General features: G+C 38.3%; 1 protein-coding gene and 1 long non-coding RNA gene across 3 annotated transcripts in view; one reads left to right on the top strand and one right to left on the bottom strand.

Annotated features, from left to right (window-relative positions):
• Positions 1-23709, top strand: part of GUCY1A2 (guanylate cyclase 1 soluble subunit alpha 2) — a 405388-nt gene that overhangs the window by 15365 nt on the left and 366314 nt on the right. Inside the window, exon 1 of one of the 2 annotated variants that reach the window (XM_070473646.1) lies at positions 22850-22988. The exons of the other annotated variant lie outside the window; for it this stretch is intronic. The gene's annotated coding sequence lies outside the window, so the exon portion shown is untranslated. Of the gene's footprint in view, positions 1-22849; positions 22989-23709 lie in introns of those variants that run through there. 2 annotated transcript variants of the gene reach the window in all.
• LOC139037034 (uncharacterized) lies at positions 4143-8998 on the bottom strand. Its single transcript, XR_011489815.1, has 3 exons — positions 8859-8998; positions 8577-8697; positions 4143-7294 (listed from the first exon to the last, which is right to left on the bottom strand). It is a non-coding gene; the product is annotated as an uncharacterized lncRNA (long non-coding RNA).

Below are 23709 nucleotides of genomic sequence, written 5' to 3'. Positions count from 1 at the left end.
TCATAGAGGATCTTGCTTTGATTTATGTCATCGAGTGTTCTGCCTATGTTTTCCTCTAAGAGTTTTATAGTTTCTGGTCTTACATTTAGGTCTTTAATCCATTTTGAGTTTATCTTTGTGTATGGTGTTAGGAAGTCTTTTAATTTCATTCTTTTACATGTATCAGTCTAAGTTCTCCAAGCACCATTTATTGAAGAGGCTGTCTTTGTCCCACTGTATATTCTTGCCTCCTTTGTCAAAAATAAGGTACCCATAGGTACATGGGTTTATCTCTGGGCCACTACCATACTCTCTTGATGACTGTAGCTTTGTAGTATTATCTGAAGTCAGGAAGGTTGATTCCTCCAGCTCCATTCTTCTTTCTCAAGACTGCTTTGGATATTTGGGGTCTTTTGTGTTTCCATATGAGTTGTGAAATTTTTTGTTCTAGTTCTGTGAAAACCACCAGGGCTTCCCTGGTGGCTCAGATGGTAAAGCTTCAGCCTACAATGCGGGAGACCTGAGTTTAATCCCTGGGACGGGAAGATTTCTTGGAGAAGGAAATGGCAACCCACTCCAGTATTCTTGCCTGGCCATGGACAGAGGGGCCTGGTAGGCTACAGTCCATGGGGTCACAAAGAGTCAGAAGAAAAATGCCATTGGTAATTTGATAGGGATTGCTTTGAATCTGTTGGAGAAGGCAATGGCACCCCACTCCAGTACTCTTGCCTGGAAAATCCCATGGACGGAGGAGCCTGGTAGGCTGCAGTCCATGGGGTTGCTAAGTGTCAGACACGACTGAGCCTCTTCCCTTTCACTTTTCACTTTCCTTCATTGGAGAAGGAAATGGCAACCCACTCCAGTGTTCTTGCCTGGAGAACCCCAGGGATGGGGGGCCTGGTGGGCTGCTCTCTAAGGGGTTGCACAGAGTCCAACATGACTGAAGTGACTTAGCAGCAGCAGCAGCAGCTTTGAATCTGTAGATTGCATTTGGTAGTGTAGTCATTTTCACAATATTGATTCTTCCTATTCAGGAACATGGAATATCTCTCCATCTGTTTGTGTTGTCTTTGATTTCTTTCATCAGTGTCTTATAATTTTCTGTATACAGTTCTTTTGTCTCTTTAGGTAAGTTTATTCCTAGATATTTAATTCTTTTTGTTGCAATGGTGAATGGAATGGATTCCTTAATTTCTCTTTCTGATTTTTCATTGTTAGTGTATAGAAATGCAAGTGATTTCTATGTAGTGATTTTGTATCCTGCAACTTTGCTAAATTCACTGATTAGCTCTATAATTTTCTGATCCTATCTTTAGGATTTTCTATGTACAGTGTCATGTCACCTGCAAACACCAAGAGCTTTACCTCTTCTTTTCCAGTCTGGATTCCTTGTATTTCTTTTTCTTCTCTGATTGCTGTAGCTAGGACTTCCAGAACTATGTTGAATTATAGTGGTGAAAGTGGACATCCTTGCCTTGTTCCTGATCTTAGGGGGAATGCTTTCAGTTTTTCACCTTGAGAGTAATGTTTGCTGTAGGCTTGTCATATATGGCCTTTACTACATTAATGAGGTAGGTTCCTTCTATGACCATTTTTTCAAGAGTTTTAATCATAAATGGGTGTTGAATTTTGTCAAAGGCTTTTTCTGCATCCATTGATTTTATCATATGGTTTTTATCTTTCCATTTGTTAATATGGTGTATCACATTGATTGATTTGCATATACTGAAGTATCCTTACATTCCTGGAATAAACCCACTTGATCATGGTGTATGAGCTTTTTGACATGTTGCTGAATTCTGTTTGCTAAACTTCTGTTGAAGACTTTTGCTCAGTGATATTGGCCTGGAATTTTCTTTTTTTGTATTGTCTTTGTCTGGTTTTGGCATCAGAGTGATGGTGGCCTCATAGAACGAGTTTGGAAGTGTTCCTTCCTCTGCAGTTTTTTGAAAGAGTTTTAGACGGATAGGCATTAGCTCTTCTGCAATGTTTGATAGAATTCTCCTGTGAAGCCATGTGGTCCTGGGCTTTTGATTTTTGGGAGATTTTTGATCACAGCTTCAATTTCAGTGCTTGTAATTGGGTTGTTCATAACTTCTATTTCTTCCTGGTTCAGTCTTGGAAGATTGAACTTTTCTAAGAATCTGTCCATTTCTTCCAGGTTATCCATTTTATTGCCATATAGTTGTTCGTAATAGTCTCTTGTAGTCCTTTGTATTTCTGCAGTCTGTTGTAACCTCTCCTTTTTCATTTCTGATTCTGTTGATTTGATTCTTCTCTCTTTCATTCATGGTAAGTCTGGCTAAAGGTTTCTCAATTTTGTTTATCTTCTCAAAGAACTAGCTTTTAGTTTTATTAATCTGTACTATTATTTCTTTCATTTCTTTCTGCCTGGATCTTTATGATTTCCTTCCTTCTACTAATTTTTGGGGTTTTTTGTTCTTTTTTTCCCAATTATTTTAGGTGTAAAGCTAGGTTGTCTATTTGATTATTTCCTTCTTTCTTCTGATTTTAGGTTTCAGTTCAGTTGCTCAGTCATGTCCGACTCTTTGAAACCCCATGAACTGTAGCATGGCAGGCTTCCCTGTCCATCTCCAACTCCTAGAGCTTGCTCAAACTCATGTCTGTTGAGTCAGTGATGCCATCCAAGCATCTCATCTTCTGTCATCCCCTTCTCCTCCTGCCTTCAATCTTTCCCACATCAGGGTCTTTCCCAGTGAGTCAGTTCTCATCAGATCACCAAAGTATTGGTGTTTCAACTTTAGCATCAGTCGTTCCAGTGAATATTCAGGACTGATTTCCTTTAGAATGGTCTAGTTTGATCTCCTTGCAGTCCAAGAGACTCTCAAGAGTCTTATCCAACACCACAGTTCAAAAGCATCACTTCTTCAGTGCTCAGCTTTCTTTATAGTCCAAGTCTCACATCCATGCATGATTACTGGGAAAACCATACCTTTGAATAGATGGACCTTTGTTAGTAAAGTATTGTTTCTGCTTTTAAATATGCTGTCTAGGTTGGTCATAGCTTTCCTTCCAAGGAGCAAGCGTTTTTGAATTTCATGGCTGCAGTCACCATCTGCAATGATTTTGGAGCCCCCCAAAATAAGAACTCTCACTGTTTGCATTGTTTCCCCATCTATTTGCCATGAAGTGTTGAGACCGGATGCCATGATCTTAGTTTTGTTAAATGTTGAGTTTTAAGCCAACTTTTTCACTCTGCTCTTTCACTTTCATCAAGAGCTCTTTAGTTCTTCTTTGCTTTCTGCCATAAGGTTTAGTTTAGTTTGCCATAACAAACTAAACCTAAAAAGTCATATCTTTTTTATAGTATGAAAAGGCAAAAAGATATGTCTTTAGGTTTAGTTTGTTGTTTTTTGAATTATTGTAGTTAGTGTGCTAGATTGTTTATTTGAGATTTTTCTTGTTTTTTGAGGAAGACCTGTGTTGCTATGAACTTTCCTCTTTTGCTGTGTCCCATAGATTTCATATGGTTGTGTTCAGATGATCTGGTCTAATAGCTCTAGGATGGGGCCTGGACTACGTATTTTTAACAAACTCCAGGTGATTGCTAGGTCCAGCAAAGTTATGCTTAAAGGTTAATGAATTACACACTTTCTGGGTCATTGGTATAGGCTCAGTGAGTTATGTAGATTCATTTATGTGGGAAAGAAAAGTCCTGGAAGTTGCTCCTTTGGAACAATGTACCCTAGACAATTGTTGCCCTAATAGAGAATAGAGAAGGTGACTTTCAGCCTTATCCTATTCCTGTATCCTTCATGTGCAAAATAATTTTTTTGGCTCTTTGTTGGAAGCTGTTTGAAGTTCAAGCATTTGTACTTTTTTTCACAGACTCTTCTCATTTTTCCTGAGGATTCTCCCCTAAAGTTTATATTTAATAGGTCATATGTCATTGGTGTACGTGTCGTGTGGCCTCTTTATTCAAAATAAAGAAACAGCTATTCAGAAATATTAGGGCTGATAGAGAAGAAAGGACAAGGGCTGTTGTGATTGTCAATCTGATTTTATTATCAGTATCTGTGTTTTTTAAAGCAAGATCAACATAACATTTCACAAATGAGCCAACTGGATCATTTTGAAGTAATGTGGCACACAAGTTCATGTGCCAATGAAAATTTCTTTTAAAGGTGAAGAGAGAAGAAACATCTAGATGAAAAAGAATTTTTTTTTTTTTTGCCTAGAAAGGAAACAGTAGGAGGTTCAGATATCAGATTATAGAACCACCTCTAAAACTCTACCAAAATATGACAGATATAATGTGTGTGTTAGTTGCTCAGTTGTGTCCGACTCTTTGTGACCCCACAGACTGTAGCCCACCAGGCTCCTTTGTCCATGGGATTCTGCAGGCAGGAATACTGGAATGGTTTGCCATTCTCTTCTCCAGGAGATCTTCCTGACCAAGGGATCAAACCTGGGTCTCCTGCATTTTGGGCAGATTCTTTACCATCTGAGCCACCAGGGAAGCTTCTGAATAATGGTCACTAAACTTTATATCCTTAGCTGATTAATCTTTCTTTCATTCAGTGGCTAAGGTGGGTAGGGGTCTAGTTGAAATTTCTAACTAAATCATGATCCAACATTTGCAGAGAAATCTGGAGCCAGCCTGTCACGGGAGGAGGCTGTCTGTGTGGAAGTCCTGATATCCCCTTGGTTGCAAGTCCTTGAAGTCCACTCGACTCCTTTACTATCCCCTGTTCTGTGTCCGTGATGTGCGGGTCTGTTGTGCCCAGCAGAGAAAATTAACATATGCTAGCAAAGCACTTTTCTTTGCTGCTTTATACCTGTGCTCCTTCATGCATGGACCCTTCAATTTAATATTGGGACAGAATGGTTTTTCTGATTAGTTTTGTGCCCACACATACCCATACACATCTATCCTGTTTCCTGTCACTGCATATCTTCCCTGTAGAATACTAAGTTATTACTCAAATCTGTATAATAGGACTTACGGTATTGACTGGTGATTTTGGTCAATTCGGCCTTCTTAAGACAGAGATCTATGCATGCCCATGCCTAGCAGAAAGTTTGATTTACAAAGGCACTAAATAAATGTTAGGATGAATAAATAATTGCATCAATTCTTGTGTGGTGTGTGGTATATCTACTAATGCTCTGTAGGCTACAGTGATTTTGTGCTGTCATATTTTAGTTCATTATTTTAACTGCTGTGTTTGTAGTTTTTTTCAGCTACAAATAAGAGTAGAGATAATTAAAGCGTTTTTTAGAATGCTGTAAGATTTTTAAAAAACTCACTTATTTGGTATTTTATTGGAGCTTCAGAAGTCATTAAAATTTTTGCAAGTTATCTTTAACTTTGGTTAGTATGATTATCAGAAAATGTCCATAGACATAGTAACTATTTGGAAGAGCATAATGTGTTGCCTCTGATAAGTGTTCTTATACAATACAGAGACAATATCTCCATCATGCTCTTCTATTCATTATTATTTCAGTATAATAAGAAATCTTGTGTTATGAAACATTGTATTAAAAGTCTGTACAAACCAGCACATCCACATATCTATCTCATAGATCCCATTATAGACATAATAATGGTACTAGAGTGTTGAAGTCCTTGGGAAACATTGTAAGTCAGAAATCATTGATTTAAAGAATGAGGCAGAAAACTGACCGAGAAAAGCTTAATTGTTGGGTGTTTTTTGAAGACCCAACTGCAGGTGATAATAGTGGATTTGTAGTCTAAAGTGAGAGGATTAATATGACTTGGAACATATTACTGGGTATCTTTTGAGGGCACAGGTGAGGTTGGAAATGATGAATCTGTAGCCTAAACTGAGAGGGTGAGTATGACTTGGAGAAGTATAAAAAGGTGAAAGTATTTATTGTCTATTAAAATTGTATAAGTCAGTTTGGAGTATTAAGGAGCAATTGGTAGAGGAAGGTTATATCTTGGAAATAGTGGGAGTGAATATCAAATGGGGCAGACCACAATACTCAGAAGCCTTTCAAGCCCTCTGGTATTGGACAGATACCTAACATTAAGCTTATTTAATATAAATCTAGGTCCTGTTCTTTCACTATTCATTCTCTTAGAACAGCTGCTTGGTCCCTCAGGTCTCCATCTACCAGACTGATGACTGCTAACTAGTTAGTCTTTGAGAAACTCAGTCTTAGCTTCCTGGTTACAAGTTTCATTATGTTTTTTTAAAAAATATATTCATTATATTCATATATATTTCATTATGCTTTTTCTTTTGTTCAATTATAGTTGATTTACAATGTGTTAGTTTGTTCAATCAGCAAAGTGACTCGGTATGTTTTGAAAGTTAGAACTAATACTTGGAAACTAAGGATTTACTCTCTTAACAACTCATATGTAACATACAGAAGTGCTAATTATATTTAACCTGTTGTCCATTACATCCCTGCTGCTAAGTCACTTCAGTCATGTCCGACTCTGTGCGACCCCATAGACGGCAGCCCACCAGGCTCTCCCATCCCTGGCATTCTCCAGGCAAGAACACTGGAGTGGGTTGCCATTTCCTTCTCCAAATTACATCCCTAGTACTTGCTTTGTAACTCGAAGTTAGTTTGAACCTTTTGGCTATCTTTCTCCATCCCACCTCTCATAACTTGACTCTGGTAACCACAAATCTGATCTTTCTTTCAGAGTTTGTTTTTGAAATATAGTTGATCCACAACACTGTTGGTTCCTTTTATACAATATAGTGATTTAATATTTCTATTGCATTTAAAAATGAGCATCACAATAAGGCTAGTTACCATGTAAGTGGAATGTTTTAGATAACCAAATGCTTTGTAATATGAAACTTCCTCTACATAGAGGCCCTAAAGAACTAGATGGTCCTGTGGTCTGAAAGAGTTAATATGCATGCGCAGTTTCTCCTCTTCCATCAGAGAGTCACAGGCAATGGGTGGCAAATTAGATGTGATTTGAAAAAAGTTGGGGTTTTAAAAAAAATCTAGTGTTCTGTCTATATTTGGTTAACGTACATGTCTTATTTTTCTTGAAAAATGCCTGTTAGTATATGTGTGTGTACATCATGGGTGGGGAGGTGGGATGCTGGTGGCAGAGGTTATAATGCAATTAACGCTGCATTCTGATTTTTGTTTTAATTTTACTCTGGGGAAATAACTTTTCTGTCTCTGTCTTACCTCTCTGAAATCATATATAATAATAATCTCACTCAAGGGTAAATATGTCATAAACTGTGAATAGTGAACTGAAGACAATGTGTTTAACTGTTAGTTCATCATGATGATATGCTGATTCCTTGAAGATGGCAGTGGTTCAGGTTCCTTCATTCTCTACATTCTGGGAAAATAACAGGTTTGAGTCAGACACAATGCTGGTCATTGTATTGTGCATTCTTGGATAAGCCTCTATAAAGCTTATTTTCTTATCTATAAGATGAAGATAATAATTTAAAATATTGTGAAGATTAAAAGTGTAATGCCTATATAGTAATTGGAATACATAAAATGATCAATTAATTTTGATGGCTTTCATTAATTGCTTCTTATCAGCTATTTTACTGATCTGCATGTTGTAAATCACATTTCCTGATAACTTGGGTTACCTCCACTGTTGCTGCTGCTGCCTCTGCTAAGTCGCTTCAGTCGTGTCCGACTCTGCGCGACCCCATAGACGGCAGCCCACCAGGCTCCCCCGTCCCTGGGATTCTCCAGGCAAGAATACTGGAGTAGGTTGCCATTTCCTTCTCCAATGCATGAAAGTGAAAAGTCAAAGTGAAGTCGCTTAGTCGTGTCCAACTCCTAGCGACCCCATGGACTGCAGCCTACCAGGCTCCTCCGTCCATGGGATTCTCCAGGCAAGATCACTGGAGTGGGTTGCCATTTCCTTCTCCAGCCACATCTTTTCCAAAATCTGTAGAAATTTCTTCTTTATAGTTCTTGCTTAGATTTCCCTTGCTTTTTATAGGAAATATTTTTAACTATCTTGGGTACATAACATTTCAGAGTTATGAAATCTCCCAGAAATCTTAAAAATAAATGTGATCTTACTGGTCACTTGTTTATTCACTCATTCTCTGACCCCCACATTCATTCTTTCAGACAGCATTTATTTAGCAAATGAGCGTTTATTGATTCATTTATCATGTAATCAATATGCATTAAATACACACGAGAAATGGGGCATTAAGACAGAATTAATAACAACTGCTGACTTATCTGTACTAAATGCTCTACACATCTTAATCTGTTTTTTACACTCACAACAGTAATGTAGGAGTGATACCTTACCATGGTCTACAAGATACCAAGAGACTACCTCTGACGTTACCTCATGAACTGTAATCCACACACACGGTTTGAACATACCAGAAAAGTATTATCTTGCCTCAGAACTTTTCTTCTATATCTTCTATGTCAGAAATACCCCCTCACTCCAGTTCAGATTTTAGCTCAATGTCACCTCAACAGATGGTAGCTCTCCCCCACCAAACATTCTCTTTAATGTCGTTGTTTATTTCCATCATAGCACTCACTATCAGAAGTTACCTTTTAATTTATTTGCTCCCTTATGTTTTATTTGTCTTCCCTCATTGTAACTTAAGATGTTCAAGGGGAGGTACCTTGTCTGAGTTGCTCAGAGTGGTCTTTGTAGTGCCTCCAATAGCCCTGGCTAAAGGCAAGTTATCAGTACCTGTTTATTGACTGAATGAATATACATCATTTTGAAGGAAGTCTTAATACCTGGAAGAGAAAGAGCATAGTTAAAAAAGACAGCATAGAAGAAGGAGAATTAACACGTGTCAGGCACCTACTGTGGATCCAGCATTAAGTGTTTTCATTATATGTATCATTGAATTTTCAAAATATTTTTATAAGAAATTGAGAGATTTTGAGTAACTTGCCTGTGATCACAGTTAATTACTTAGTGATGGGGATGAGATTAGAATCTTGGTCTGTTTAGCTCAAAACTCTGTTTCTCCTGCCATGTTTATATACTTCACACTTCTGTGAGCATGGTAGGCATTGTGATGCACTGCCTAGGTGCCCCTACTTTAGTAATGATGGACTTATGTCCCTAGATGCTAGGAGTGCTGCTAACAGTCACCCTCACCTGTCAGTCTCCTATATGTATTGCCGGGACTGAAGAGAGGGCTTCCCAGGTGGTCCTTGGTAAAGAATCTTCCTGCTGCTGCAGAAGACGTGGGTTCAATCCCTGGGTTGGGAGGATCCTCTAGAGAATGAATTGGCAACCCTCTTCAGTATTCTTGCCTGGAGAATACCATGAACAGAGGAGCCTGGTGGGCTTCAGTCCTTGGGGTCGCGAAGAGTCAGACACGATTTAGAGACTGAGTACGCTCGCACGGACTGAAGAGAGATGCCTTACCCAGCGTACTTCCCCATCAGTGACTGATCAGCACGTGGGTATGAAGCTTTCCCCCTTTGCCCCAGTTCAGCCAACTCTGATGTTATAACTCCACGGCGGGTCAGCTGTGCCTCCACTGAGATGGCATGGCAGTCCAACTTCTTCTTTCGTGGGTGTTGATCCTTGGAGTATCCCTTAATAATCTTTCTGAATGCTAATCATCTCAGAGTCTGCTTTCCAGGGAACTCTGCCTGCAATAGTGAGTTTGAGAATTGTGATGGCATTGATACAAGTGCAAAAGTAGTATGGGAAAGTGGTATTTGGAAGGAATATAATGATAACCTTGGATTTGTATTTTTTGAATTTATGTGGAAATGGTTGGCTCTGGACTGTGAGTTCTTTGTGAACTTTTTATTATTGGATCACCAGCCTCAGAATAGTGCCTGTCACACTGTAGGCATTCGATAAATAGACCTTTAAAGACTTAGGATTGGCTGATTCATGTCAATGTATGACAAAAACCACTACAATATTGTAAAGTAATTAGCCTCCAGCTAATAAAAAAAGAATAAAAAAAAAATAAAGACTTAGGATTGGAGTTTGGGTGACAGCTCATGGAGGTAATAGCAAACATCTTGAAAACTGACAACCTATCTAATTGAAAGACACAGGAAAAATAAGAATGATAGAGAATTGAGAAGCAGTATACAAAAGGGAATTCAAGAGATATAGGTGCTAGGATGCTTTTGCTTGTTTGTGTGGTGGGAGTTGGCTGGAGAGCAGCTGGGAGCAAGGATTGTAGTGGTTGATATTTGAAAAACAATGTGAATTTAAGAATGTACTTTCAAACCAAGTATAAATGAGGTTTCTGGTTGTCTTCAAAAGTGATGTCAGTCCTGCAACTGAGATAGAACTCTGTTTAATAAGATGAGTAAACAAAGGATATGATGAGCATACATTTATCTTCCAAGACTTTTGGCAATGCAAGTAAAGTGAGGTAGTTGGCAAGGCCTGTGAGGCCAAATCAAACTTTATTAAAAGGAAATGGAAACTCATGTTTGAAGGTAACAGAGTCATCAAAAAAAGCTATAGATGAATGAGATACATAGGATTTGGGAAAGGGTGGAGTTGAGCAAGAGACATTTTGTGGCTCTTTTGACAAAAATGAGGATGCTTGTTTCTCTTTTCTGTGCACCCAAGGGGAATGCAGTATTTAGTGCAAAGACAGCTATCTGATTTTGGTTTTGTTTACACCTAATTTATTAGTCTTATCTTGATTTTATCACTGTAACTCAGTGAGCAGTCAGTAGTTTTGTATATTTTATTGACTCTCAAAGTTAAATTGCAGTTCTCTAGGTATACTTCTATGAGTATGGTAGACATTGTGATGTACTCCCTAGATGCTTCCCTGGTGGTTCAGATGGTAAAGAATCTGCCTGCAATGCGGGAGACCTGGGTTTGATCCCTGGGTTGGGAAGATCCCCTGGAGAAGGGAAAGGCCACCCACTCCAGTACTCTTGCCTGGAGAATCCCCATGGACAGAGGTGCCTGGGTTGCAGTCCATGGGGTTGCAAAGAGTCAGACAGGACTGGGTGACTAGGCGCAGCAACAGGCATGCCTTAGCTGTGGCAGCTACACTGACAGTGGGATATTAAATGAGGTCTGAAAGGTTAGTAATTCATTCTTTAGAAATTTTGTATTTAAACTGTGAAGTGTACCTTTTTGGGTATATTCCATTGTAGATCACTTTTTGAAAACTGCAGATTTTTTCTTATTCTTCTAAAGATAAGTCTTTATAAATTGAACACCACGTGGAGGAAATTTTTGATTTGTGCTCGTGCTAGCTTGTTCTTTTTTAGTTTTAAAGGTAATTTGATATACACTTTATATATATGACCCATATTCCTACCATCTCTGTGTCTGATATGACTTTGTTTAGCACTAGAGCTTTTCTTGACGTTGATGAAAAAGTCACTAAAGGAAGGAACTCCTGAGGTATTAGGAGCCGAGTGAATAGGAGTCTACTTTGTTGTTGTACTGAATATATTTCATGCAGTTGAAATATAGTGTGGAAGGCAAAATAAGGTCAAGCAAGATATACACAATCGACTGTAGCTTCTTGGTTCTCTCCTTTTTCATTTTTTGGGGATTTTGCTCAATATCAGCAAGTATTTTGATCTGTTTTTATATACTGCCAAATCCCAAGTCTGCCAGTGCCTGACACATAGTAGCTAATCAGTAAGCATTTGTTAAATGATTAAATTTAGAGTTAATATAAAGATATTTATTCTAACAATACTATACAAATAAGAAACAAGTAGGATAGTAAATACAAATGCATTTTGGAAAAATAAAATCACTATCAGTAACAAGAGCAAAATAGACAAAACATATTATAGAAATGTAAATAATTATTATGTCCTATTATGCTTTATCATATATTTATTATTCACCTTCTATGCATGTTTGACTTTATTGTATCCTGAGCCAAAAACATAAGATCTATGGAACACAAAATGTCTGCATAACTCAGGGTTGAAAAATAAAATGTACTGGATTTTCCTTAAATACTGTTGTAATTTGCTACACTAGTCAACTTACTTATTAGAAAGAAAGAATAAATTTTTTCTACATAATCTAAATATATTTAAGAAAAAAAATAATATTAGTTAGCAAGCAGATGGACTACCATGATGTCTCAGACGGTAGAGAATCCAACTGAAATGCAGGAGACACGGATTTGATCCCTGGGGCCAGAAGATCCCCTGGAGAAGGGAATGGCAACCTACTCCGGTATTCTTGCCTGGAGAAGCCCATGGACAGAGGAGCCTGGTGGGCTACAGTCCATTAGGTCACAAAGAGTCTGACACTACTGAGTGACCAAGCAGACACACACACACATTAAGCAAATATTTGTTGTTGGCCCTTTCTGTGTCAGGAGTTTGAGATATCTCATTTGTAGAAAATACTTATAATCTACCCTCCCCACTGCTCCCCTCTCCAACCCCCTTACCATTTTTTTTTATGATTCTGTTGAAACATTTCAGAAATAATATTTCAGAAAGGTTTTATCTTTTTTTCAACCTCTTTATTATTACTTGTATAAAGTTTTTGCTTACCTTAACTTTTCCCAGGGAAGCAAGAACTTTTGAAAGAAAAATTCACATTAACTTAGCAGAAAATTTAGGGAGTACCTGTTGCTGCACTAGTAAGAAGCTTGTCGTTGTTATTTAGTTAGTTTCTGTAGATCTCAAAAAAAGACAAATATATCTAGTTTCAATGCCTGTTGACCAATTCTCTCAGTACAGGGTTACTCTGAGCCTGTCTTCCAATTTCATTTTTTCCCTCCTGTGATCAGTTTCATTTGCATATGGGGGATGACTTGATTTATGAACATTGTCTTACAAATTTTTGCTTTCTAATCTAAGGAATTTATTTGTTTTCAGAAAGGAAAGAATACAGAGATTCTTACAAATTGTATTTTTATCATATATTTGTGATGTAATTTTTGAAATCTATCGTCGACCTATTATTGATTTTATAGGGAAAAGAAGAAATGACTCTGTTTGATTCTGAATTAAAAAATATAATTAAATAGAAATCTGAAGTAGAAAACTTTTCTTTGATTTTGTCTTTTAAAGAATTTTCCACAGTAATGAAAATGTCTTTTACCATGTTAACAAAGAATCTGCCCTCCCAAGGCATTTATTGTAAGCAGTGATAATGATGAGATTGTTTTGTAATGAAACAAAGACTGAGGAAAGAATACATTTGGCTACATATTATTGTCATCCGACTTGAAGCTTCAGACAGACATGAGGAAGTTTCTAGTGTGGATGCTGGAAGAAAGATTTGTTGTTTCCTCCTGACATAAAGGTCAGTTAACACTTGGTAGACATGACAGCATTTAGAAACTATAAATCCTCCCCCTTTTACCCCTGTTGTGTTAACTCATTGCCATTATAAACACATTTCAAAGAAAACCAATCTGTCCTTTTGTTCTGAATTAAATTATTTTTTTCAAACGTGTGCTTGCAAAGTACAAAGCTAAATTTCCTGCCAAAGGAGAATTGGTGAAATACATCCACAGCTTGCCAGGGGCTACCTGTGAGAACTACAGTTTGTGAGACTGGTGCCTGCTGCTTCTTTAAGCACTTAGGCAGTTCTCTCCTTATTCAGCTGCAGTCTTGGCATGGGAGTGCGGGACTGTGGAGGAAATCAAATAGTCCTTTAAGTTGTAATTTTTCACCATTAGCTTAGCAATCTTGACTATTGAGAAATATTTCAAACACATAGTTAACATAGATTCCCAATTATTTTGATTGCAGCAATGGGATATATCAGATTAATCAATGGCATTAATAATGACAAATGAAATTAACAATTCCATTGGATATATAGTTGGAAAAACATAGATACTCAATTATTTTGATTGGAAAAAGCATTTTACTACAAGTTATCATTGAAGAGGGACTAAAGAGCCTCTTGATGAAGGTGAAAGAGGATGGTGCAAATGCTGGCTTAAAGCTCAACATTCAAAAAACTAGGATCATGGCATCTGGTCCCATCACATCATGGCAAATAGATGGGGAAACAATGGAAACAGTGAGAGACTTTATTTTCTTGGACTCCAAAATCACTGCAGATGGTGAATGTAGACATGAAGTTAAAAGATGCTTGCTCCTTGGAAAAACAGCTATGACCAACCTAGACAGCATATTAAAAAGCAGAGACTTCACCTTGCTGACAAAGGTCTGTATAGCCAAAGCTATGGCTTTTCCTGTAGTCATGTATGGATGTGAGAGTTGGAGCATAAGAAAGCTGAGTGCTGAAGAACTGATGCTTTTGAACTGTTGTGCTGGGCAAGACCCTTGAGAATCCCTTGGACTGCAAGGAGATCCAACCAGTCCATCCTAAGGAGATCAGTCCTGGGTGTTCATTGGAAGGACTGATGCTGAAGCTGAAACTCCAATACTTTGGCCACCTTATGTGAATAACTGACTCACTGGAAAAAATCCTGATGCTGGGAAGGATTGAAGGCAGGAGGAGTAGGGGACGACAGAAGATGAGATGGCTGGATGACATCACTGACTCAGTGGACATGAGTTTGAGCAAGCTCCGGGAGATAGTGAAGGACAGGGAAGCCTGACGTGCTGGAGTCCATGGGGTCACAAAGAATCAGACATGACTCAGTGACCAAACAACAACAGCGATCCCAAGAGACATAATTTTTCAAAGGATACATATGAGTAAGTCACTTTCAAATGCAGGTCAATGAAATTGTTAAAATTATAAAACTATAAAATGTGAACCTATAAATATGAATCTAAAAATAAGTTCAGACCAACAATTTTTGGCCATTAGTTATGGTATTCAGCCACTTTTTGTGATCTATAACTCATATCAAGATATGCCTGCCTAGTTATAGCTATTGTAAATAGTGCAGCAATGAACAAAGGGATACATGTGTCTCTTTCAATTTTGGTTCCCTCAGGGTTTATGCTTAGGAGTGGGATTGCTGGATCATACGGTGGTTTTATTCCTAGCTTTTTAAGGAATCTCCATACCGTCTTCCTTAGTGGCTGTATCAGTTTCCATTCCCACGAGCAATCCAAGAACATTCCCCTTTCTCCATACCCTCTCCAGCATGTATTGTCTGTAGACTTTTTGATGATGGTCATTCTGACTGCTGTGATGTGGTATCTCATTGTAGTTTTCATTTGTATTTCTCTAATAATGAGTGATGTTGAGCATCTGTTCATATGCTTGGTTAGCCATCTGTATGTATTCTTTAGAGAAGTATCTTTTTAGATTTCTTCCCCACTTTTTGATTGCGTTGTTTGTTTTCCTGGTATTGAGTTGTATGAGCTGCTTATATATTTTGGAAATTAATCCTTTGTCAGCTATTTCATTTGCTATTATTTTCTCCCATTCTGAGGGTTGTCTTTTCACCCTGTTTGTTGTTTCCTTTGTTGTGTAAAAAGTTTTAAGTTTAATTAGGTCCCACTTGTTTATTTTTGTTTTTATTTCTATTACTCTAGGAGGTGGGTCATAGAAGATCTTGCTTTGATTTATGTCACCAAGCGTCTTGCCTATGTTTTCCTCTAAGAGTTTTATAGTTTCTGGTCTTACATTTAGGTCTTTAATCCATTTTAGGCAACCTAAATGTCCATTGACAGATGAATGGATAAAGAAGCTGTGGTACATATATACAAAGGAATACTGAAGTCTGAAGTGAAGTCGCTCAGTCGTGTCCGACTCTTTGCGACCCTGTGGATTGTAGCCTACCAGGCTCCTCCATCTGTGGGATTCTCCAGGCAAGAATACTGGAGTGGGTTGCCATTTCCTTCTCCAGGGCATCTTCCCGACCCAGAGATCGAACCTGGGTCTCCCACATTGGAGGCAGACGCTTTAACTTCTGAGCCACCAGGGAAGCCCTTAGCCATAAAAAGGAATGTATCTGAGTCAGTTCTAATGAAGTGGACAAACCTAGAGCCTAGTATACAGACAGAAGTAAGTCAGAAAGAGAAATATAAATATTGTATACTAATGCATATATGTGGAATCTGGAAGGATGGTATTGATCAGTTTATTATCAGGGCAGCAATGGAGAAGCAGACATAGAGAACAGACCTATGGACATGGGCAGAGGGGAGGAGGGAGAAGGTGAGATGTTTGGAGAGAGTAACACAGAAATTTACAATGCCATGTGTAAAATAGATAGCAAACGGGAATTTGCTATGTGAATCAGGGAACTCAAACAGGGGCTCTGTGACAGGCTGGAAGAGTGGGATGTGAAGGGAGATGGGAGGGAGGCTCAGAAGGGAGGGAACATGGGTGTACTTGTGGCTGATTCTTGTTGATGAGTGACAGAAAATCACAAAATTCTGTAAAGCAATTATCCTTCAATTAAAAAAATTTCTAAAAAGATATGCCTGCCTAGAAACTAAAAGCCTCAAATAACAAAGGTCATTATTGTGTTCTTCTAGAGCAGCTAATAGAAATGAAAGCAAGGTTGTGTCAATATCAAGCATATTACAGTTTCTACCTTGGCATTTTATATTAGTGTAAACTCTGATATATTGTGGGTTAAGTTTGAGAAAAAACTGCAAAGTAGAAGCGTTTACTTTTGGTTATCCCTATTCTCAACCTCTCTCTCTCTTCCCCCTTTTCATCTCTATCTGTTGATTCCTACATCAAACTCTCATGCCACAAAAATCTGCTATGAGTCTCTCCACCAGACAATTTGGACTGTGTGCATTTTAATTATGCTAAATTATTAATTGAATTAAGTTGTCATTTTTACTCCTTTTTGCTAAATATTTTGTCAAGGATAATTATTGGATATTATTAAATATTTTAACTGCATTGAGATAATAGGATAATGTTGTGAATTACATGGTCTTTTTTATATCAAACTAAACATGTTCTGATTATGTATAGATCATGAACTCCTTATTGCAAAATTCAGACTTAAATTGAAGGAAGTAGGGAAAACCACTAGACCATGCAGCTATGACCTAAATCAAATCCCTTACCATTATACAGTGAAAGTGACAATAGATTCAAGGGATTAGAACTGATAGACTGCCTGAAGAACTATGGACGGGGGTTCGTGATACTGTACATGAGGTAGTGATCAAGACCATCCCTAAGAAAAAGAAATGTAAAAAGGCAAAATGGTTGTCGGAGGGGGCCTTAAAAATACCTGAGAAAAGAAGAGAAGCCAAAGGCAAAGGGGAAAAGGAAAGATGTACCCATTTGAATGCAGAGTTCCAAAGAATAGCAAGGAGAGATGAGAAAGCCTTCCTCAGTGATCAGTGCAAAGAGATAGAGGCAGACAATAGAATGGGAAAGACTAGTGATCTCTTAAAAAAAAATTAGAGATACCAAGGGAACATTTCATGCAAAAATGGGCACAATATAGGACAGAAATGGCATGGACCTAACAGAAGCAGAAGATATTAAGAAGTGATGGCAAGAATACACAGAAGGACTATACAAAAAAGATCTTTATGACCCACATAACCATGATGGTGTGATCACTTGCCTAGAGCCAGACATCCTGGAATGTGAAGTCAAATGGGCCTTAGGAAGCATCACTATGAACAAACCTAGTGGAGGTGATGGAATTCCAGTTGAGCTATTTCAAATCCTGAAAGATGAGCTGTTAAAGTGCTGTACTCAATATGCCAGCAAGCTTGGAAAACTCAGCAGATGGCCATAGGATTGGAAAAGATCAGTTTTCATTCCAATCCCAAAGAAAGGCAAAGCCAAAGAATGTTCAAACTACCATACAATTGCACTCATCTCACACGCTAACAAAGTAATGCTAAAAATTCAACAAGCCAGGCTTCTACAGTATGTGAAGCATGAACTTCCAGATGTTCAAGCCAGATTTAGAAAAGGCGGAGGAACCAGAGATCCAATTGCCAACATCCGCTGGATATCAAAAAAGCAGGAGAGTTCCAGAGAAACATCTATTTCTGCTTTATTGACTATGCCAAAGCCTTTGACTGTGCGGATCACAACAAACTGGAAAATTCTTGAAGAGATGAGAATACCAGGCCACCTTACCTGCCTCCTGAGAAATCTGTATGCAGGTCAGGAAGCAACAGTTAGAACTGGACATGGAACAACAGACTGGTTCCAAATAGGAAACGGAGTACGTCAAGGCTGTATATTGTGACCCTGCTTCTTTAACTTATATGCAGAGTACATCATGAGAAACGCTGGGCTGGAAGAAGCACAAGCTGGAATCAAGATTGCCGGGAGAAATATCAATAACCTCAGATATGCAGATGACACCACCCTTATGGCAGAAAGCGAAGAAGAACTAAAGGGCCTCTTGATGAAAGTGAAAGAAGAGAATGAAAAAGCTGGCTTAAAACTCAACATTCAGAAAACTAAGATCATGGCATCTGGTCCCATCACTTCATGGCAAATAGATGGGGGAATAATGGAAACAGTGAGAGACTTTTTTTGGGGGCTCCAAAATCACTGGAGATGGTGACTGCAGCCATGAAATTAAAAGACTCTTGCTCCTTGGAAGAAAAGCTATGACAAACCTAGACAGCATACTAAAAAGCAGAGGCATTACTTTGCCAACAAGGGTCCATATAGTCAAAGCTATGGTTTTTCCAGTAGTCATGTATGGATGTGAGAGTTGGACTATAAGGAAAGCTGAGCACCAAAGAATTGATGCGTTTGTACTGTGGTGTTGGAGAAGACTATTGAGAGTCCCTTGGATGGTAAGGAGATCCAACTAGTCAATCCTAAAGGAAATCAGTCCAGAATATTCATTGGAAAGACTGATGGTGAAGCTGAAACTCCTATACTTTGGTCACCTGATGTGAAGAACTGATTCCTTGGAAAAGACCCTGATGATGGGAAGGATTGAAGGTGGAAGGAGAAGGGGACTGACAGAGGGTGAGATTGTTGGATGGCATCACTGACTTGATGGACATGAATTTTAGCAAGCTCTGGGATTTGGTGATGGACAGGGAAGCCTGGCATGCTGCAGTCCATGGGGTCTCACAGAGCCAGACATGACTGTGTGACTGAACTGAACTGTAATAAATTCTTCTTTGTTAAAATTTAAAAAAATAATTATTAATTGAAAAGCACTTCTCTTTACGTGCTTTTGCAGGAATGTAAAGTAAGTTTTGTGGGGCACATTGAGGGGCTGGTAAGAATGGAGATTTATCTCTTGGTGTTCCTAAAATTAAACTTGTTGCCTGGCTCCAAGGGTCTGACATATATCAATTATTAGATGACTATATGGAATTGTACATGTCTGGGCAGTTCTTACACATCCATATAAAGATCTCTGTAGGCACAGTAATTCACTTAATATTCTTGGTCTGTGTGATATATTGCTGGATAAAACAAAGTAATAGTATATAGCACCTTTGATTTTGTGGCATTATACTTATGAACTTTATATCATAAACTATTTTCTATTATTTTTAAGAAATGTTACTTCTGCTTCAGGATTCATTTAAAGGAAGGCCTGTAGGAATAAACAAGGCTGATGTTGTCCTTGTATTTTATAACGCCTGGAGAGTCCAGAGATTTTGCTACTTAAAGGAATAACTTATGGGTTAATATGTGCCAGTTAATTATATGTCAATTATGGATGCACCTACATGAATTTGCCTTGAAAATTCCAATTAAAAGCCCTTATGCATATAAGAAAATTAAAATGTTTTTTAAAACTGAAAAAGTGAATAATATCACTTAGTACCTTATTCCTAAGTATCATATCATTAAACCTCTGTTGTTTAGTGTGAATGTGTATACATGACTTGTATGGGTCAGCCTGTGATATTTGTAAAGCTGAATGCTTAAGCAAGATATTTAAAATTCTTATAGTCTACTAGAAAGAATTTGGAAAAAAATACTGTGCCAGAAATATCTTCCCTCTTCTGTAGCAACTGTTCTTACTCATAGCCTCTTACTCTCATCCTTTTTTCCCAGTTATTAATTTTCTATTATGGTAATAAGACGAATGGGCTTCCTGGTTGACCCAGGAAGAAGAATCCACCCCTCAATGTAGGAAATGTGGGTTTGATCCCTGGGTTGGGAAGATTCCCTGGAGAAGGAAATGGCAACCCACTCTAGTCATCTTGCCTGGGAAATCCCATGGACAGAAGGAGCCTGTGGGCTACAGTCCATGGCATTGTGAAAAGAATCTGACGTGACTAGTGACTAAACAATAATAAGACAAATAAATGTCTAACAAATACTACATAGATAAAAATCTAGTTCTAATATGAGCAAGTTTAATATTCTTTGCTGAGTTCTTCTACAGTGACCTCTATATCGTTTCACATCATCATACTCAATTTAGTGATACATAGCTTATTTTGATTATTAGGTTGGTGCAAACGTAACTGTAGTTTCAGACTCTGAATTTTATATCATTATACCTAGGCTCAAACACATGTTTATTGATCAAAATAGAAACCTTTACAATCAACACATTTTTGCCAACAACAAGTGAAAAGTTGCTGCTGCGAGCAGTGTGCTAAGGCAGGATTTGTGACCTCCGGAGGACAGGATTTCTATCTGGGGCCAGGAACCAGCCTTGGCCACTGGAACTTTTTGTGTAACAGAATTTTATTAAAGTATAAGAGAGAGAGAAAACTTCTGACAGAAACATCAGAAGGGTCAGAAAGAATGCTCCCTTGCTAGTTTTTAGCAAGGCATTTTATGTCTTTTAAGGAGCTTCTAATTAGATAAGAGAAAAACCTCAAGGCTGAGGGACTTTCACCAGGCCCCTCTCCCACAATATGCATTTTTGAGATAGGGTGGCAGAAAGGTGTGTCATCCCAGGCTGTAAAACAATTGAAATGAATAATGGTTTGTTGAGCCCAAGGTTTGAGAAAAGAAAAAAAAGATTAATCTTAGGGGGAACCATTTTGAAGAAAGGCAGATTCCAAATCAAATACATAGTTTCATTAACATAGCTTAAGAAAAACATTTCCATAAGAAAAATGTATTGGTTAGCTTAAGGCAGAACCAGGTGTCTTTTAATTTTGTGTAGAGGAGGAAGAAAATGTCTGCCACTTGCAGTTTTATTTCCTCCTGCCACTTAGAGACCTCTGGCCTTCCTACCTGTTACCCTCTCATAAGTTTGTTTATTCCTGTTGTGTAAAAATCCATGCTTTGGGATTTGACAAACTCATGGGAAGTGTTTTCTGCATCTGGCTGGTTGTGGAAGCATTTTCCCTGCAAAAGTTGTCAAGATGTTTGAAGAAGTGGTAATCAATTGGCGAGAGGTCAGGTGAATACGGCAGGTGAGGCAAAACTTCGTAGCCCAATTCATTCAACATTTGATGTGTTGGTTGTGTGATGTCTGGTTGGGTGTTTTCATGGAGAATTGGGCACTTTCTGTTGACCAGTACTAGCTGAAGGTGTTGCGGTTTTCAGTGCATCTCATTGATTTGCTGAGCATGCTTCTCAGATGTAATGGTTTCACTGGATTCAGAAAGCTGTAGTGGATCAGACAGGCAGCAGATCACCAAACATTGACCATGACCTGTTTTGTGCAAATTTGTGCTTTGGAGCTTCTTCTCAGTGCAATCCCTGGGCTGGTCATCATTGATTGTCACATAAAATCCACTTTTCGCTGCACGTCACAATCTAATCAAGAAATGGTTCATTGTTGTTCTGTAGAATAAGAGAAGACACTTCAAAGTGACAATTTTTTTAATGTTCGGTCAGATCGTGAGGCACCCACTTATTGATTTTTTGCTTTCCTGTTTGCTTCAAATGCCAAATGACCATAGGATGACTGACATTGAGTTCTTTGGCAACCTCTAATATAGTGCCTTTGAACTGTGGTGTTGGAGAAGACTCTTGAGAGTCCCTTGGACTGCAAGGAGATCTAACCAGTCCATCCTAAAGGAGATCAGTCCTGGGTGTTCATTGGAAGGACTGATGCTGAAGCTGAAACTCCAATACCTTGGCCACCTCATGCGAAGAGTTGACTCATTGGAAAAGACCCTGATGCTGGGAGGGATTGGGGGCAGGAGGAGAAGGGGACAACAGAGGATGAGATGGCTGGATGGCATCACCGACTCGATGGGCATGAGTTTGAGCAAACTCCGGGAGTTTATGATGGACAGGGAGGCCTGGCGTGCTGCGATTCATGGGGTCGCAAAGAGTCAGACACGACTGAGTGACTGAACTGAACTGAACTGAATGTAGTTGTAAGAGGACCAGCTTCTATGATCCTCTCAGCTGGTTGTTATTAAGTTCCAATGGCCGGCCATTGCATTCTTCACCTTCAGGGATATCACTCCTTGGCAAAACTTCTTGAACCACCACTGCACTGTACATTAGTTAGCAGTTCCTGGGCCAAAGGCATTGTTGATGTTGTGAGTTGTCTCCTCTGATTTACGACCCATTTTGAACTCAAACAAGAAAATCACTCAAATTTGCTTTTTGTCTAACATCATTTCCCTACTCTAAAATAAATTCAAAATGAACAGAAAGTAATATTGGCCCAAAAAAAAAGTGAGAAATGCACATTAAAATGATGTATAGCATAACCACATTTGTTTACAGATATATACCAATATCAAGCAGAAAAATTCAACAGTGTAAAACCTCAGTTACTTTTTGAACCAACCTAAATAGTTAACTTTTAGAGTAAGTTAAATTTTCCTGTTTCAGGTCCTAAGCCCTTTTCACCTTGATGTGTCTTGCAACATATCCATGAATTATTCCATCTTCAATTTAGCGATATATAATATTGTTCAGAATAGACTCCTTATTTGCTGTTTCATTCCCCTACTTTGTGACTTGTTAAGGAGTAGCTGATAGCAATTTCCTGTTGGTTTTCTTGAACCTTACCTCCTCTTACCAATTGTTTAGTTCCTGACTGTGCTGTGAGTTCTTATAACATAGACTTATGCTAGAAATGACAACGGGTTCTTTCTTCGGCAGGGCTCTGCCTCTAGGCTGACCTAGTTTGCCTATCCACAGTCATGCTCCAGGCTCCCATGGGTGAGGCAGCTATGAACAGAGTGACAGAAGCCATCCTCACTGCCAACAGCTCAACTTCTGCTGCAGAATCTGGGAACAGCGATTATATTACTTATCATTTGGTTTCTGAATATGAAGGAAGTCATGCTTATCATAGAAATGGTTATTCATAAGGGTATGTATTTTTCTTAATAGATTGTACATAATTATTCTGCAGAGAAGGAGTGAGGAAGCAGTATAATAGATACTGTAAAATGGAGTGATACCTAGGTTAAAAAATGTGCTCAGATACTCAATGATCTGTGATGACATAGAGAGATGGGATTGGAGGTGGGTAGGTGGGAAGCTCAAAAGGGAGGGGATAGATGTATACATACAGCTGATTCAATTTGTTATACAGCAGGAGCTAACACAACACTGTAAAGCTATTTTCTTTCAGTAATAAAGAATAAAATGCTAAAATAAAATAAAATCTGTACCAATAATGCCATAATCCAAGCCAACCTTCACCTCTCCCCTGGAGAACTGCTTAGCTTCCCTAACCCACTGGGTGTTTCCAATTTTCCCACCACCAATCCCTGATAGTTGACCCCCCACAGCTGTCGATTGAATCTTCCAAAACTTAAACCTGATAATGTTACTTCTTTACCCAATTTCCCATTACTCCTAAAATAAAATATACATTTTGGATGATCTTACACTTAAGGTGAGAGCATTCATTATTATTATTTTGTTAGTATATTTTAGCTTGCAGAGTGTTTAACTTGATAAATGTACGATAAAAATATATGTTCAAATACTTGATGCAGCAGAAATAACTTATGTTAAAAAATGCGCTTGGATAGATATGAATAAAAATAAGACTTTTCATGTCATGAAGTATTAGTGTTCTTTGA

This window comes from Odocoileus virginianus, chromosome 10, assembly GCF_023699985.2.
Source record: "Odocoileus virginianus isolate 20LAN1187 ecotype Illinois chromosome 10, Ovbor_1.2, whole genome shotgun sequence".
Lineage (NCBI taxonomy): Eukaryota > Metazoa > Chordata > Mammalia > Artiodactyla > Cervidae > Odocoileus > Odocoileus virginianus.
This window is presented reverse-complemented; position numbering and strand designations above follow the sequence as displayed.